We start from the raw sequence: 15000 nt of genomic DNA, 5'->3' as shown, positions 1-15000 counted from the left end.
GTGATCAAGGACGAGAAATACGGTGAGGAATGAAGTGGCAGTTTATTATTTAGCGATGGGGAAATAAATTCTCGTCGAATATTTTTTCTTCTTACTTAAGGGTTGGGGTGCCGTTGGCTTCTCGGAGGTGTCAAAATCCATTCGTTGTGCTTGGAAGCTGGAGTCACTTCCGTCGCAGTAGTTAGGCAACAAAAACAATAAAAGTCGATGACTACACTTTTGTCTACTAAGCTGGTATCATGATTCGCTTACTTTATGCGAAAGTACTCCTTACCCTGCTCCTTGCAACTGCTAAGCACAAGTTGCAGGGTTCAAATCTTGGTCATAGCGGCCTCATTTCAATGGAGGCGAAATGCAAAATTCAATTTGAGCTGGGCGACATCTCCTCACTTAAAAAAAAAAGAAAAAGCGTCATGTGGTCTAAACTGATGCAAAGTTCTCCACTATACATTGTCCTTCAGAGCCCACGTTCCCAGCTTCGGGTCGTTAAACGTATACCTACCTGCCTATTTCCTCACATGAAGAAAGATTAATTAAATCGTTTAATTAAAACGTCAGTTCATAGTCAGCGCTTGAGTTCCCTTTTAATGTCTTATTGTTCACTCTGAACCGCAAGTCTGCCATGAATAGTTGCCAACTTTTTTAGACAACTTGCCATTAAATGTTTGACGCCCACCTTTCCCCGATGTTGTGCAACGCAGGGCGTTGTTCTAAACAACAGAACACAACCACAACCTTTGTGCGACCGCAGTGACGGGATAGCGGCCTAGCCGTATTCGAGATAGTGCTGTTAACCCCGTAGGGGCGGGACTGCCCAAAAATGACGCGCCAGTCTGTCTTCCTCGCACTATAAACACGAATACGCCTATATCGCAGTTAAAAGGGAGTAATCTCTCCTCTAGCGCACTCACTTTTATTAGAGTGCGACAGCATATTTCCTTTTGCCCCTTTTGCGTACAGAGTTGGGCTGAGTGGACAGAAGCAGGGCCAGCTGTTGCCAGAATTAGCCAGAAGTAGCCAGAACCGGAAGCAGGGTGCTTAAACCCTGCGCAACACTCAACCGCTTGGAAGAAGTTAGGTTGATCGGTGTTCAGCTAGGCAAGACTGGGAATGCAAGACGGATCACACCTAGCTCTTGCCTCTGAAATCGGAGTTGTTTCTCTCTTTCTTGTTTTTTAGCGATAGCTACATTACGGTAGCATTTCGAGCCTTCAGCGCGGCGCCGTGGTGGTGGCTGCGCCGCCACGCTGTCACGTGGTTGGTCACGTGGTGTGGAGCAGCTCCCGGCGGCGCGGCGCGATGGCTTATAACGTGATTCGTCACATGGCTGGTCACGTCATCAACCACGGGGTGCGGAGCAGCTGCTGCTGCCGGTGGCGCGGCGTGACGGTGAAAGCGAGCTGGCACAGCTCTGCGCATGCGCCGTGTCAAGTGGGACGAAAATGAAGAAGGAACGCCCAGCGAAACGGAGCGGCGAAAGACTGACTTTGCAATTCAACTGAGCAAGTTCCACTCGGCCAGCTGTAGCTATCGCGTCACTCCGGGTTTAACCAGAGCTAAACCACCGCCAATTTTTTCAGCCTTCTAGCTTACAGTCTGGATCCGCCCCTTAATTCAAGTAGCATGTCCGCATCGCAAATGTGACAGTTAACTATACTCACAGCTCCCTCCGTGCAAACGTTTCTCCCTGAATAGGAACTCGCCATCAGGCCGCGGTCGTCCAACGGAAGGAAACAAATTATGCAAACACAAGCACGCCGGATAATGGCCGTCACGCAAAGCCAATCATGGCTCTTCCGAGGCGGCATCGAGGTAGGCCAGCGAGCCGCAGAACAGTAACCCTCCGGATAACGCGACGCGTAACAGCCGGGCGTGTGTGACGCTCGATGTCAATTTGGGCGGCGATTGCCGCGACGCACAGAGGGATAACCTGCCGCTTTAAGCGGGATACCCACTAGAGGCGCCATTGGCCGCTGTACTAGGCCTAATTGAGTCTGCTTTCCTTGGGGCTTAGCCAGGGCCGTCTCTCGCAGCAGGGCCGATTGGATGCAAACCCCAGTCATCCATCGCCTGTCCGTTGCGGACCAGAAAATGGGTCTCGGCTCGCTCCTTCCTTCTCTGATAGCCTGCCCGCCTCCCCGAAGGGCAGCGCCGCCGCAATTAAGTCTGACCGGATCACGCTGCAAGAATACGTACTGCATACATTCCATCCTCTCTCTCTATTTCCCTCTCTTTCATTGCAGATATAGCGTACCTGTGAGGAAAAATTCGAAATACTCGTGTTTTGCACTCCCTTGGGGTACAACCCCCGTCAAAAGTATACAGCCCAAAGGGTTTGCTTCTAAGCTGTTTAGCGAGACTCCCTAGCATATATCTAGCAGTCCAAAGCTTGGGAGGATCGAGGACGCGATGCAATTCCTCTTTCGAGAGGTTACAGTCGCTGAGGATACATGACCAGGCATGCAGCAGGCCTCACAAGCAAACCCCCTGGGCCGTATAGTTTAGACAGGTGGTGTTCATTTGAAATAGGGAGGGATCACTGCGTGGAAGAGTTGCAGTTTAGAGGACGAGCCGCCTGTAGATAGATAGCCTGAACGTTTTGATCAAATCGGCTTATCGGTGCGCTTGTTCCAGTAAATGCCAGGCCACGTCGATTAGGGGTGGTAACCGAGGTACGCCACTGCTAATTGGTCCTGTGAAGCGTGAATAACGGGAAATTCTCGGCCGAGTGCGCTGTGAGCGAATCAGTTCCATGGTTTTCTTTAGGGAGCAGTGTAATTTAATAAATTTTCCGGCTGGGCATCGTCGCGGGCGCGTGTTTATAGAATTAAATATTTTCTAGAACATCGAGCAAATGCTCCCTCCACTCCGTCGGCATAATGTTCTCTCGTTGGAAAGTTTAAAGCTTCCAGCGTGGCTGAACTTAACTGGTAGGACTTCATTATTAAAATAATAATGATGCTCCGTTGATGCCGGGATATTGGTTCAGGGAGGTGAATAAATTTTGGCCACTCCTGCGCACACTATATACTTGAGTACAAGTCGAGAACGCAGCGGTAAATGCCCCTCAATGGAGGCCTTACAGCCAAGCAGGCTGACTAATCGTCATCACTTCTATGTTAATTCCCTTGCACGCAGTATATCACCTTGCTGCAGCAAGCCACCTGCGATGTCAGGCTAGCAAATTCAAAGTTATCCATGAAAAATGGTCCAGTTGATTGGTCCAGTCCCCTGACTGGAGTTCCTCCTTTAAAAAATTAAAGAAAAGAAGGTAATGTGAAGCCTCCTAATGAGTTTTATCGATCATGGAGGGAGCCGCGAAATTTTTAGAAGTCATCTGCGGCTGCAACAGCGAAGCGAAACTATTAAATTGTGACTTAAACTCCTTCGGGTAGGACGCTCAAGGGACCTTTAAGAAAAATGAGGAGAAAATGAGGACTGGAGTCTTGAGGGTCTAGTCGGGAACGCGCCCAGAGATGATATTAAAGTTGTTCCTCGACTTTGAACGCTGCGTATAGTTCGAACCTCCGGTTGCCTAAGCTAGCTGTGAGAGATGGCAGGGCGGGCTGTTCGCTGCCCATGCGATGAGGAGCTCGTGTATGCATAAGCAACGCTGCAGGCACGCTGACTCAGGCGTTGCGTCTAGAACCCCTCGCCGTGCATGCAAAGCACCGACAACGCGGGCAGGGTTTGGAGATGGAAGCCAACTCGAGCGCACAGCTATGTTTCTACACAATGGCGTGGGCAGCTGGTTGGAAAACAGAAACGTCCTTGAATAACAATCAGACGCGCTGACTCAGCGATACAAACAAAACGACCGCCGACGACGACCAGGCCTGTTCAACAGTTCCCGCGGCACTTGTCAAACTTTCTTGGAACGGCTTGGCATTGGCGCAAAGCGAATCTAGCTGTGCAAACACTCGGGTAGCAACAGCGGGCAAACTACGTGCATTGCGTTGGTTATTTTCATTAAGGAACTGGAATAGCGAGAAAAAAAATAGTGTTATTTCAGACAACAAATTTGCGTTAACAGGAAAGAGAAAATCTGCGCGGAACAGACGTAAATAGATGAAAGAATTGCAGCCAAAAGTTAACAGCAATTCAGTCTCTCTAGAAAAACCGACGTAAGACGCTGCTACAGAAAGAAATGAAGCCACGAGACTCACTAACTGTCTGGATGTTGTGCGATGGTTAGAAATGCGATGGCCACTTATTAGTCAAGAGACGCTTACTAATACGCATGTTGCTTCATTTTTGCTTCTTCGCGCCAAATCTGCGTTGGAACGTCTTGCAGCGTCAAATTATACGACATGAAGAAAGACAAACTCGCAGTAGAGATCACGTAATGGTAGAGATTGCATTTAAGTTGCCAAATTATGTAGCAAATGGTGCAGCAGAATAATGTAGCGAATAGTGCAGCATATCTACGCAAGCCATGCAACAGCTCCACTGTGAGGTATTGATCTAGGTTTTTTTCTTTGAAGTTCAACCCTGCCTATCGTTGATTTTGGCTTAACATAAACGAACGATTACTAAGAAACTCCCGCATTTATTCAGTTTTTTTCCTTCAAATTCTCGTTTTCATCTTCGGGCAGATTCACTCCGCAGACGCGTTTTCAGTCGAGCTCTCTCCGGTCGTTCCCTATGCGCTTCGATATTCGCGATCCCGCAGTGAAGCATTTATACAGCGGTGAAGGTTTGTAGTCGGCGCATTCGCCTGAGCTCGAGACAGGCTCGCGATCGCTGGGATTCGGACTTTGGACAGGAAACTCGAAAAAGTAGCAGATGGGAGCGAGAGAGGAAACAAAGAGAGAGAGAGAGAGAGAGAGAGAGAGAGGGGACAGGCGCGCGGGTGGCCCGTTTCCACTCGTCGCTGGCGTTTCTTGAAACCTCGGCATGAAAAATGCAGGGGGTGAAAGTATCACTGCGAGCCCAGCGCCACTCGCGCAGCGCCGCATACGTCCCGATGCCGCCGGTTCGGTTATCCTTTTTTTCGGCCGGCGCCCACAGCATTTCCTCGCAGAGCAGAAGAAAGTGAGGGCTCACTGCAGCTCGCTGAGGTATCCGTGGCCATCGAAACCCGCCTGTTTGAGCCTGTGTGGTGAGAGGCCGCACTCACACGAGATGCTCGTTCTTTTTGTTAAATTTATTTTCGCAGGAGGGCTGTGCCCAGCCGACTCCACTCATTGCCATTTCTCTCTCCTTCTTCTCTGATGATCTTTGATTTCCTCCAAATTCTTCATACTCTCAGTGTCCCTTTTATGGCCGAGAGAGAAAGCGGTTCTTCCCGGACAACCTCAAACAACTTGGACACCGCTGCGCTTATGCCATTATTACTACTAAGGCAACAGTATACTACCACCGCAACTATTACTGCTATACAACTACCACCACTGCTACTTCCAATACTACTACTGCAGTTATACTATAGTACTACTACCGTCACTACCACTAACGCTACTGCCACTACGACTGCTACTACTATGGCGATGGAAAGATTCCTTGCCGATATAAATGTGAGGCAGAAATTAATACTAAAGATGCCACCACGAGCTTCATTTGCGGTGGCGGAGGAATTTTAAAATTAGAACACAACGGAAACGAGAAATGTGAGATGTGTGTAAATCTATTAAATCGGGACATTTATGAATTTCCCGTCTAAAACACCGTGGTCATTGCCGTAATGCTTTATCTTTCGTGACAGAAGGGGCCGCGCATATTTAGCATAAGTTGTCTCTCATATGAAGCGTCTGGCTGCAAAATCCTGCAATTTATAGCGTAATATATGCAAGGTCAGCTGCTGCGTCTCATTTTCAAGGGCTGGTTGTTGGCACAATCCACGCCCGTCTTAAAGCACTCAGCCTTAGAGTGCTGTCATCTGATACGCAGTAGTCTTACATATGAAAACGAAAATTGCGAGAACATCACACGAGTGTTATAACTGGTAATAGCGACGTAAAAGCTTGGGAAGGAGGAAGGAGGAAAGAGGGTACGCAGGAGAAAACTCGGGGCGGCGTTAAGTGCTTCCTTCGCTCCGTGCCCTGACGGCGTAAACAGAGTTCGTCGTTTCTCTCACTCACTTCCACCTCAACCCGTTGCCGGGGTTAAAGACGCATAGCTGCGCAGAAGAGCGCCGTCCCGCACCAAAAAAAAGGGCTGGGATCTCTTACGTCGAGAATGCCAGCGCAGCATCGTCGGCAAAAAAGTGCGAACAGCCTTCAAACGACGCACGCTACGGGCAGGCGCAAAAACTTTCTCTTGAAAGTTCATCGTAATAGCGTGCACCACGTGAGAAGCCGTTACCGCAATCGACAGCGTCCAGCAGGAATATTGGCGGTCCTCGTAGACCATTTGTGTTCATGTGCTCATGCTATACGGTGCTTCTCATTCCCGTTATTTTATAAAATCTAGAGGTGACAAGTAGAATTTTTAAACTTCTCGCGTCCAGACCCGTCGCAAGGTTTCTAGTGTCGGGCAGAAATCATGGTCAGTTAAGTTATCGTATTTTTCGGCCAATAGCCGATTCAGGAAATCATGCCGCCGTGCTTCATGTGAATTGGGGGGAGCTCTATCCCGTGTGCATGTTGTGCATGTGGTCCTTGGCAAGGTCATATGTATTCCCCAATATCAGATAAATCGTTCGTGCATTTCGCTTGATACCTATTTGCATATGTAAGAGAGGTATAATGAACTCGTATGTTCACATCCGCACATGCCCCTTCCCTGATATGCACGAATGTAGATGTTCATATGTGCACATGTCCAACGTTGGGGCATGGGGAGGAGGAGGAGGAGGAGGAGGATTATTAGCGGTCGCGGGCTGTCTTCTTCATCTTCCGATGAGTTATTGCAGCCCGTCTTAACAGGGTTGGGGCCCCTGGTCCAGGGCTCCACTGAGGTACAGCACTGTATTCATTTAGCTGGAACTCAAGGAGACCTTGTCTATACGAACCTCCACGAGGCGCCCCTCCGCCGTCACGTTCCTTCTCGCTTTGTCGTCGCTCTCTTCTCCCAGCCCAAGGTTTCGTTCGGTTATGTTGCTCGTGCACCAAGTCGCAAAACCTTATACTACTCTGTCCTTAAACTTCGTCTTGACACTTGCAAATTTCAAACGCAGTTTGACAGACTCCTGCTGGGTACCTCACCGGCTGCTCTGTGTACAAAATCCAGCCTTTCCAACAAAATCCAGCCTTTCCAACGAAATCCAGCCTTATTACAAAATCTTCAGTTTAAAATCAGCTGTCCATTCCACGTGCTTCGCTGGAACTTAGCGCATTTCCTTAAACGCAATATGATCAAGTTAGTCGAGTTCTGCTAAACTTTTACACCGAATAGAACAAAAAGTGCAACTCGACGAAAGACCCCACGAAGAAGGGAATGGAACAAGTGCAGAAGACGACACACAAGCTGTCACCGCCTTGCTCTCATTCGTCGCGCAGTGTCCTGTGCCAAGTGGCTTCCGCGTTCTCTCTTTTTCTTTTACCCGGTCCCAGCCGGCATGCTATAAAGCATGCAGTGTAGAATATAGCCGCGACTGTCTCCGCGGCAGTACGTGTCTATCCCGCTGGCCTTGCAAACCACGCTGCACAGTACTCGTGAGGCGAAGAGGCAGAGCTCGCTTGCGAAGCCCTTGCCTCCGTTTGCTTCGCTTCCGACAGGACTACGACAGCGGGGGAGCGCGCCGCCACTGCAGCGTGGCGCTCTATATATTCCTGGTATAGCTACGCTGTTTGTGCGCGCCACGTGAAGTGTTCCCTTACGCGTTCCCAGATTCCAGGCGGAATGTGAAGGAGAGGATTGTGGACGTTGAAGGCGACTAAGGCGGTGTAAGCTGGGCCTGCGGCGAGGCACGCAGAGTCCGATGGCTTTCGCGCCGAGTGTTGTGAAGGCAGACGTCGCCGCGGGCGGCTAACTACCCGGTGTGCAAGACGACCGAGATGTTGGAGAGAAGAGCGGATGCCCGGGCGTGCACGCCTGCAGCCAATGGCCCCTTCCCAAAGCAGTCCCGTCGAGGCCGCAACTGCCCAGAGCGTGCCTGCGGGGTAGCGGGGTTCAACCGTGTAGTGCACTCTAGCCTACGTCAAACGCAAAAAAAAAAAAAAACACAATGGAGTGAGTTGCGGGTATATGCTCAGATTCAGCGATTCCCAGCGTGTATATTTTTTTTTATGGGGCCTGTGCGTCGTTGAGAACTGTCTTCGGCGGAGGTGCCCTCGTCAATAAAAAACCTTTGTTACGAAGCATTCGCGGTGCGTGCCTCGCAGCCTGGGGTATGGAAGCATTGAAACATGAAAGGCTCGAGATGGCCAGCCTTAGGGCACGGAGGCTGTCGCAGTAATATAAGAAACGGGCACTAAAACACGTTTCGAGCGATTCTTGATGCCACTGCTGCTGTTTACGTAGATCTCGTGTCGCATGTATGAGATCACAGAGCGCATGGCGCAGCGCCGGTGACAAATTTGTTTTTTGGATTTAGTGGACAAAAGCTTTAAGGAAAGGTCCCCGCTCGAAAAAGAAGTAGGTTCGATTGGCTTACGAATAAATGGCCTGCTGTCGGCCTTGTATTATCGCCCGAGTAGAAACAAGCAGATATCGCCTTTTCTTTTTTCTTTTCCACAAATGTTGACAATACACTGGTAGTCATGAAGTTTAATCCGGCTGTGCAAATCGTTGCAATTAGGAAAAATATGGAGTACTGAGAACCAAGCACAGAAACATTGTTTGATGCGTCGCATTGTGTGGAACCAAATGTGATTTTAGAGACATTGTTTGGTGTTTTCACAATAAAAAAGAAAACATAAAAAATAAAAGGGGACATTTCAGTGCTGACGTGGCGTAGGTCCTTGTACTTGTGTTCCAAAAGCTCGAGGGGGAAATGAAAATTAATAAATATTGAAAGTAGCACGCTATTACGCTATTTCCGGTTGCACTAAATAATTTCGTGAGACTCCGGCAACCAAGGGCTGTTCGAAAGAAACTGAAAATTTTGAAATGGTACGTCCGCAGTCAACTAAAAATGATAATAATTATAGAAACAAGAACCCTGTATGAAAAGTCACGGACGTTTGGTTATCTTTCATTTCCAACTTGTATTTGTCTACATATCACGTTGATCATTGCTGTTCCCAGAAGTAGTCCATTCCTTGACAAGTAAAAAAAAAGACGGTAGATTTGCGTAGTTAGGCCAAATTCGAATTAGGTGCGCTAAGGCTTCGGTTTTCCCTTCAGTTCGGGTGTTCGGACCTATTGTTCATGGATGGAAGCTATTCGGATATAGAGCGGGGGCTAATGCCCATATGTGTGCATTTGGTCATCCTTTACTTTACATTTATGGTTCCTCCGGAGTGGTCATACCACTCTAGGCGCAGTGGTGCACCGGTTAAGCGATGCGCCACTGCCCTGCGATGGCAGGTGATGCAATCGCTGGGCCTTGTGCGACCTAGTTTGCTCTTCTTCAGCAATCCCTCGGCTTCAGAAAATGGGGTTTTTCGAGAATGCCGGCAGTAGTGCTACTGCACTAAAAAATGCGCATACACAAGCGAAAGGCGGGGCTCAACTGCTACAGGAATCAGTTGCAACCGTTTGACCATAGAAGGTCATGGATATTCTATCGAGAATAATAAGGCGTTGACTGCGGCACCGGTGTCTTGCTCTGTTCGACACACGTGCCAGTCCAATGAATTATCACCTGCCGTGGAGATGCATCGGGCTCCAGCAAATCCGCGTTCAGCACTCACCCCGGATGTTAGCAGCTTACATTACTGGATCGTACCCCGGAACTCCGCTCGCTTCAAGGACGCCCTTTTGTCCTTGTGAGCCTTTACACGTGCCGCCGCTGCCGACGTCATCGGCGTCGACCGACGTATGCGAACATTCTTTCCGCTCTCCTCTACTGGGCATCTTTATCGGAGTGAATAGATTCAATCAATCAACTCTATCGAGGCTGATGATGATGACGACGATGTCCTCAGGCTGAATGGCACGTACCCACGGCGGGGGATTTGCCAGGGAGCATTGCTGATACAAACGCATTCATGGGCAAGGGGTGGAGTAATTGGGATAATTTTGTGACCAAGACTCGAATTTTGATAAAAAAGGTGATAAAAGAACGCAAATGAAAAAGCTGTGAATTCACATTCTAGCATAAGAATCTACCTGATGCAATTATATATTCGTGAATAAAATCGCACAATGGTTTCAAGGCATTATTCCTTGGCGCTTGCCCTAAAGGAGAGGAGGATCGGAATAGATAGAGGTAGCCCCAGTCGAGCGAGGGGGATCTCCAAGTATGTTCTACAGAATGAAGCGAACTACCGGCAAAAGAGGAAAAACTGATCTATTGACTCAATTTCACCACAAGACTCACAGAGGTTGGTCAGCGATAACCCTCATCGACATAAATAGAGATTTAGTCGAGGCTACCTGCTTCTTCTTCTTCTTCCTCCTCCACTGCTTCCTCTTCTTCCACGTTCACTTGAACAACTCGAATTATTCACCTATGCAGTGTGCACTTCAAGTTGTCATGCGTAAAGTGTGCGCTTTTGAGGGCATGGCTGGTCCTTAATGTAGTGCATGTAATCTTCGATCTGGGTTGCTACCAGTAGTTATAATTTGTCAGCTTTCTTCCTCGCTTCCTATTCTTTGCTTGTTTGCTTTTTGGTCACACCCAGCTTTGATAACGAAGTCAAAAGAGAGTTTGCTTGCGTCTTGTCAGGCCTTACGTTATCCGCAGCCGCTACCAATGATTAAGGGGCAAAAAAAGGGAAAGAAAAAATTCACAAAATACAGTCCCTGATCAGCTACGCAATGCTAATCAGGCGATAGGTCAGCGAAAATCTGGCAAGGAACTCCAGTAATTTTTTTTTGCTTGGAACAAAAATAAAGGACTTGTGATAAGCGCAGCGTTGAAAACAGAAGTTCAGTACTTGTGAACTTAGAAAATGAGAGAAACAAAATTTGAGTCCAAAGAGTGACACGAAGGGTCCACCACCCGTGCGTCTGTTAAGCAAATCCTACGTCGAAGAGCTTCTCGCACACGTTGCAACACAGTTTCACACCGCGCAGTGTCGTGAATATCTTGCGTCGTCACGTCGTCTAGGCGGGTTCAGCCAGTGGCCGAAGCGCTCCGGGCAAAACACACCGTGAATGCTGTTACGAGCTGGACGTAGGCAGGACGGGTGGCAGTTCCTCGGCCGAGATGAGGCGCGACGGACGTGACAGCCAGCAGATGGAGAGAGAGAGAGAGAGGGGGGGGCGCAGACAAGCGAGGAAGAGGACTCGGACAAACCGGCACCGAGAGCAGGATTGGACAATGTTGAGGACCTGGACCTCGTCCGAGGCGCCGAAGCGACCTCCGAGTGGCACTTTACGGGCAGCCACCCCAATTTCCCTCAGCCGTGGGTCAGCTCAATTTCTCTCGCTGCGGGCTCGGAGGTTGAAAAAGCGATTCCGGGAACCTCGAAAATCGCCAGCAAAAGCGAGAGAGGGGTGGAAGCCGGAGTAACAAGAAGAAGCAATAAATGAAAAGTACAAGAAAATATTACCGGCCACTTGCGAAGGCCGGGAAAGAAGGGAGGCGTAGTTGGAAGTAAACGATGAAGCAAGCTTTTCGCCATTTCCCTTCACTATCACCATCGCCGCCGATATCATGCCCAGAAGCTGTTTTATCTATCTCGGACCTGATTATGGGCTCCTCCCTCAAAACCTTTCTCGTTTACTCCTTCTTTCACCTTTCTTTCTCGCGTCGCCTTCAGCAATACAGCCTGGGGTGAGCCGCTACCACTGAGTGCTTCAAAAAGCGCAGTCTGGCAACGCTCCAAATCCGCCCTCCGTCATCACCAACGACGCTACGTTGTCGGCCACGTCGACCCGAGGCCCACTGGAACGTCGCGCGATGTTGATGGAAGCGTACGAGGATGATGTTTTGATGAAACTTTGTTACTCCGGAAAAACTGCGCTGCAGCCCTCTTTAGAGCAACCACGATGGGACGTTCCCACACATAATTCACGCTGATGTTTACAGAACAATCGTTTCCGCATAAGGACTTTACCGACGAAACCTCGGCGTAATAAGCAACCAAGATCGATGTGAGTAATGATGGGAAAGTGGATGTGTAGTTTCGGTCGGTACACTCAGGCACCATTTCTTATGAGCTCTATTGCACTCAGAAAGCGGGAAAAAATGTCTTTGTTTGTCATGACGACAGGAAAGACCCCATTTCTGTAATTCTTTCCGGTCGCTCGAACTACGTCGTCAGGCAGGCGATTAAAGAGGGACTGAAACGAGGCACAGAGAGAGGCGTCCTAGTAAAGGGCTCCGGATTTGTAGCGCCCAATTAATGATCTGTGACTTCAGTGACATGGGTCAGCCTCAGCGCAAGGCCAGTTTTCCCGTTCGCCTCCGTATAAAAATGCGGCTACCCCGATAGGGATTCGAACCAGCGACTTGGTGCCCAGCAGCCGAACGTTATGGCTACAGAGCCCCAGCGGCGGATATGTGCTGCACCCGAGACCCACGTTGCACCGCGGAAGAGAGAGCCTCTGCTGTTGTTGAGCCAGCGCTGAGTCAGGCCGAAAAAGCATTACAGCCACACGCAGCGCGCGCAACTAATGCGGACGCATGCAGAGAGCGGGAAGCGTAGAGCTTATTGTTGTTATGTGTACTGCGTGCCTCGCACGTACCTATCTCGATATCCTTGGAGCAGCCCACGCATTTTTTTTTCTGGCGAAGCTACGCTTTTGCCGCGCTTGCACTTTCGAGCACAAAGTAAACTTTTCACGGGAAGCTGCAACATTGGGGCTCGAATATGCGGAACTGCTCCGCCTCTTCCGCCACTTCTTTTCATGTAGTTGTTCGGCCAACAACAAAGCGCGGTTGAAGGTGAGTTGCTGCTTGCGGTGAAGCCGGGCTTGCGTTTTTAGCCTGAATTACCGTTGCCTCCATCGCCGACGTGACTCGCCTGCAGGAGCACCTGGTCCTCTCGAGACCGCCTTCGCCATCTGCTAGCGAAGCGCTGTTCGTTCACTCTCATCACTCCCTTGGTTAGGACAGCTTCTTGGTTAAGCAGGTTTCTCCACTGCATATCACGCTCGGGAGAGCGAAAATCATGGTGAAACTCGTCATTGTTCAACCTTGAACTAAGCCTTCCTGTGGGAGAAAAGCGAAGTTGTTTTTTTACATAAACGCGGTGCCCAACCTTTTTTTTTGTCGCTTTCAAAAAACTAAAATGCTTGTGAGTTCCTCTGACCCGCTGGGATGCTCTCGAATACTGGCGCAGTGGCTCTGACCGCAACCTGTAAATGTTGCTTAAAGGCAAAATGTATGCGAGCTGTCAGCCTCATTGGTTTCATGCCAGACAGCAGCTGAAGCACACCAAGGTCTGAAATGCTAAGTAGATAGACGTCTCCTCTGTAACATAGTACTGTTTTTGAACAGGGCTCCAGGGTGGAATGCACCAGAACAGGCTCAGCCGGTGTTTCTTTTTTTGGTGCATCAAGTATTGACTTAGTAACTGCTGTAGTTTTACGGGGCTTCGTTTCAACTTGTATAATACACTGCTCGTTCTAAACATACTTTGCGTAAAAAGGAATAGCCAACAGTAGCTATGAATAGCCATTCATAATAGTGGAGCTGCACTATTCCTATTCTATTCAGTACGAAAAAAGTACTAATCAAACGATCAAAAAAAAAATCCGGCAGTTGTTGCACCAAAATGTGAGCGGCGCTGCAAGAGAAGCGAGGAACTCCGAAACATTGTGTTGCTGCAAAGTAGTGCCGCGATGCCAATATCTTACTCATTCTCAGGAGATATTATATGAGAAAACATGTTTGATAAAGTGACTTCTGAGGCTCCAACCATGGCGAGCGGCATACGGTTTCATAAGAAAGTGCTTTCAAAACCGCACAGCGGAGCATAAGGGCTCAAGCTCCCCATTCCAGCCGGGACAAGAGAACGAAAAAACAAAACACTGAACGAAGGTGCTTGCCCAAGAGTTGGAGCAATATTGCCATTCGATGGAAAAATATTTTGCGCTGTATTCCCGCCCTCTCCATACTCCGACAGACCAAAATAGGGCAGAGACCCAGCATAAGCCCACACTTGAGCTGCAGGCAAGCTCAGCGGCTCTGGATAATGCATGCCTTATCTCGGCCTCTCACATCTCCCTCCATATCTTGCTCGTCGATATTGTTTGCTCGGCACAAGTGGCTCCCCGCGCTAAGGAGTAATTCAGTTATTTTTATCACCACTGCAATATGACGCGGAGCAGCTGCATTGAGCCGCGTTGCTTTGTTATGATGTTGTGATCACTCATTTTTGTTTCTTTATCATGCTATTCCTTAGGTCGGAGCTTGAGCCAATGTCTGTAGCCTTCCACGGTTAAACTTGGTCGAGTCGACGGAATTTAGACGTCCATATACATTGTCCGCTCTTTAATGACTGCTGCTCTTCCTTCTTTACGTTAGCGTGTTCCGTTCCCGACCTGCGCTGGGGATACGGTTTCATAAGAAAGTGCTTTCAAAACCGCACAGCGGAGCATAAGGGCTCAAGCTCCCCATTCCAGCCGGGACAAGAGAACGAAAAAACAAAACACTGAACGAAGGTGCTTGCCCAAGAGTTGGAGCAATATTGCCATTCGATGGAAAAATATTTTGCGCTGTATTCCCGCCCTCTCCATACTCCGACAGACCAAAATAGGGCAGAGACCCAGCATAAGCCCACACTTGAGCTGCAGGCAAGCTCAGCGGCTCTGGATAATGCATGCCTTATCTCGGCCTCTCACATCTCCCTCCATATCTTGCTCGTCGATATTGTTTGCTCGGCACAAGTGGCTCCCCGCGCTAAGGAGTAATTCAGTTATTTTTATCACCACTGCAATATGACGCGGAGCAGCTGCATTGAGCCGCGTTGCTTTGTTATGATGTTGTGATCACTCATTTTTGTTTCTTTATCATGCTATTCCTTAGGTCGGAGCTTGAGCCAATGTCTGTAGCCTTCCACG

The sequence above is a fragment of the Amblyomma americanum genome, chromosome 3, assembly GCF_052857255.1.
Source record: "Amblyomma americanum isolate KBUSLIRL-KWMA chromosome 3, ASM5285725v1, whole genome shotgun sequence".
NCBI classification, from domain to species: domain Eukaryota; kingdom Metazoa; phylum Arthropoda; class Arachnida; order Ixodida; family Ixodidae; genus Amblyomma; species Amblyomma americanum.
This window is presented reverse-complemented; position numbering follows the sequence as displayed.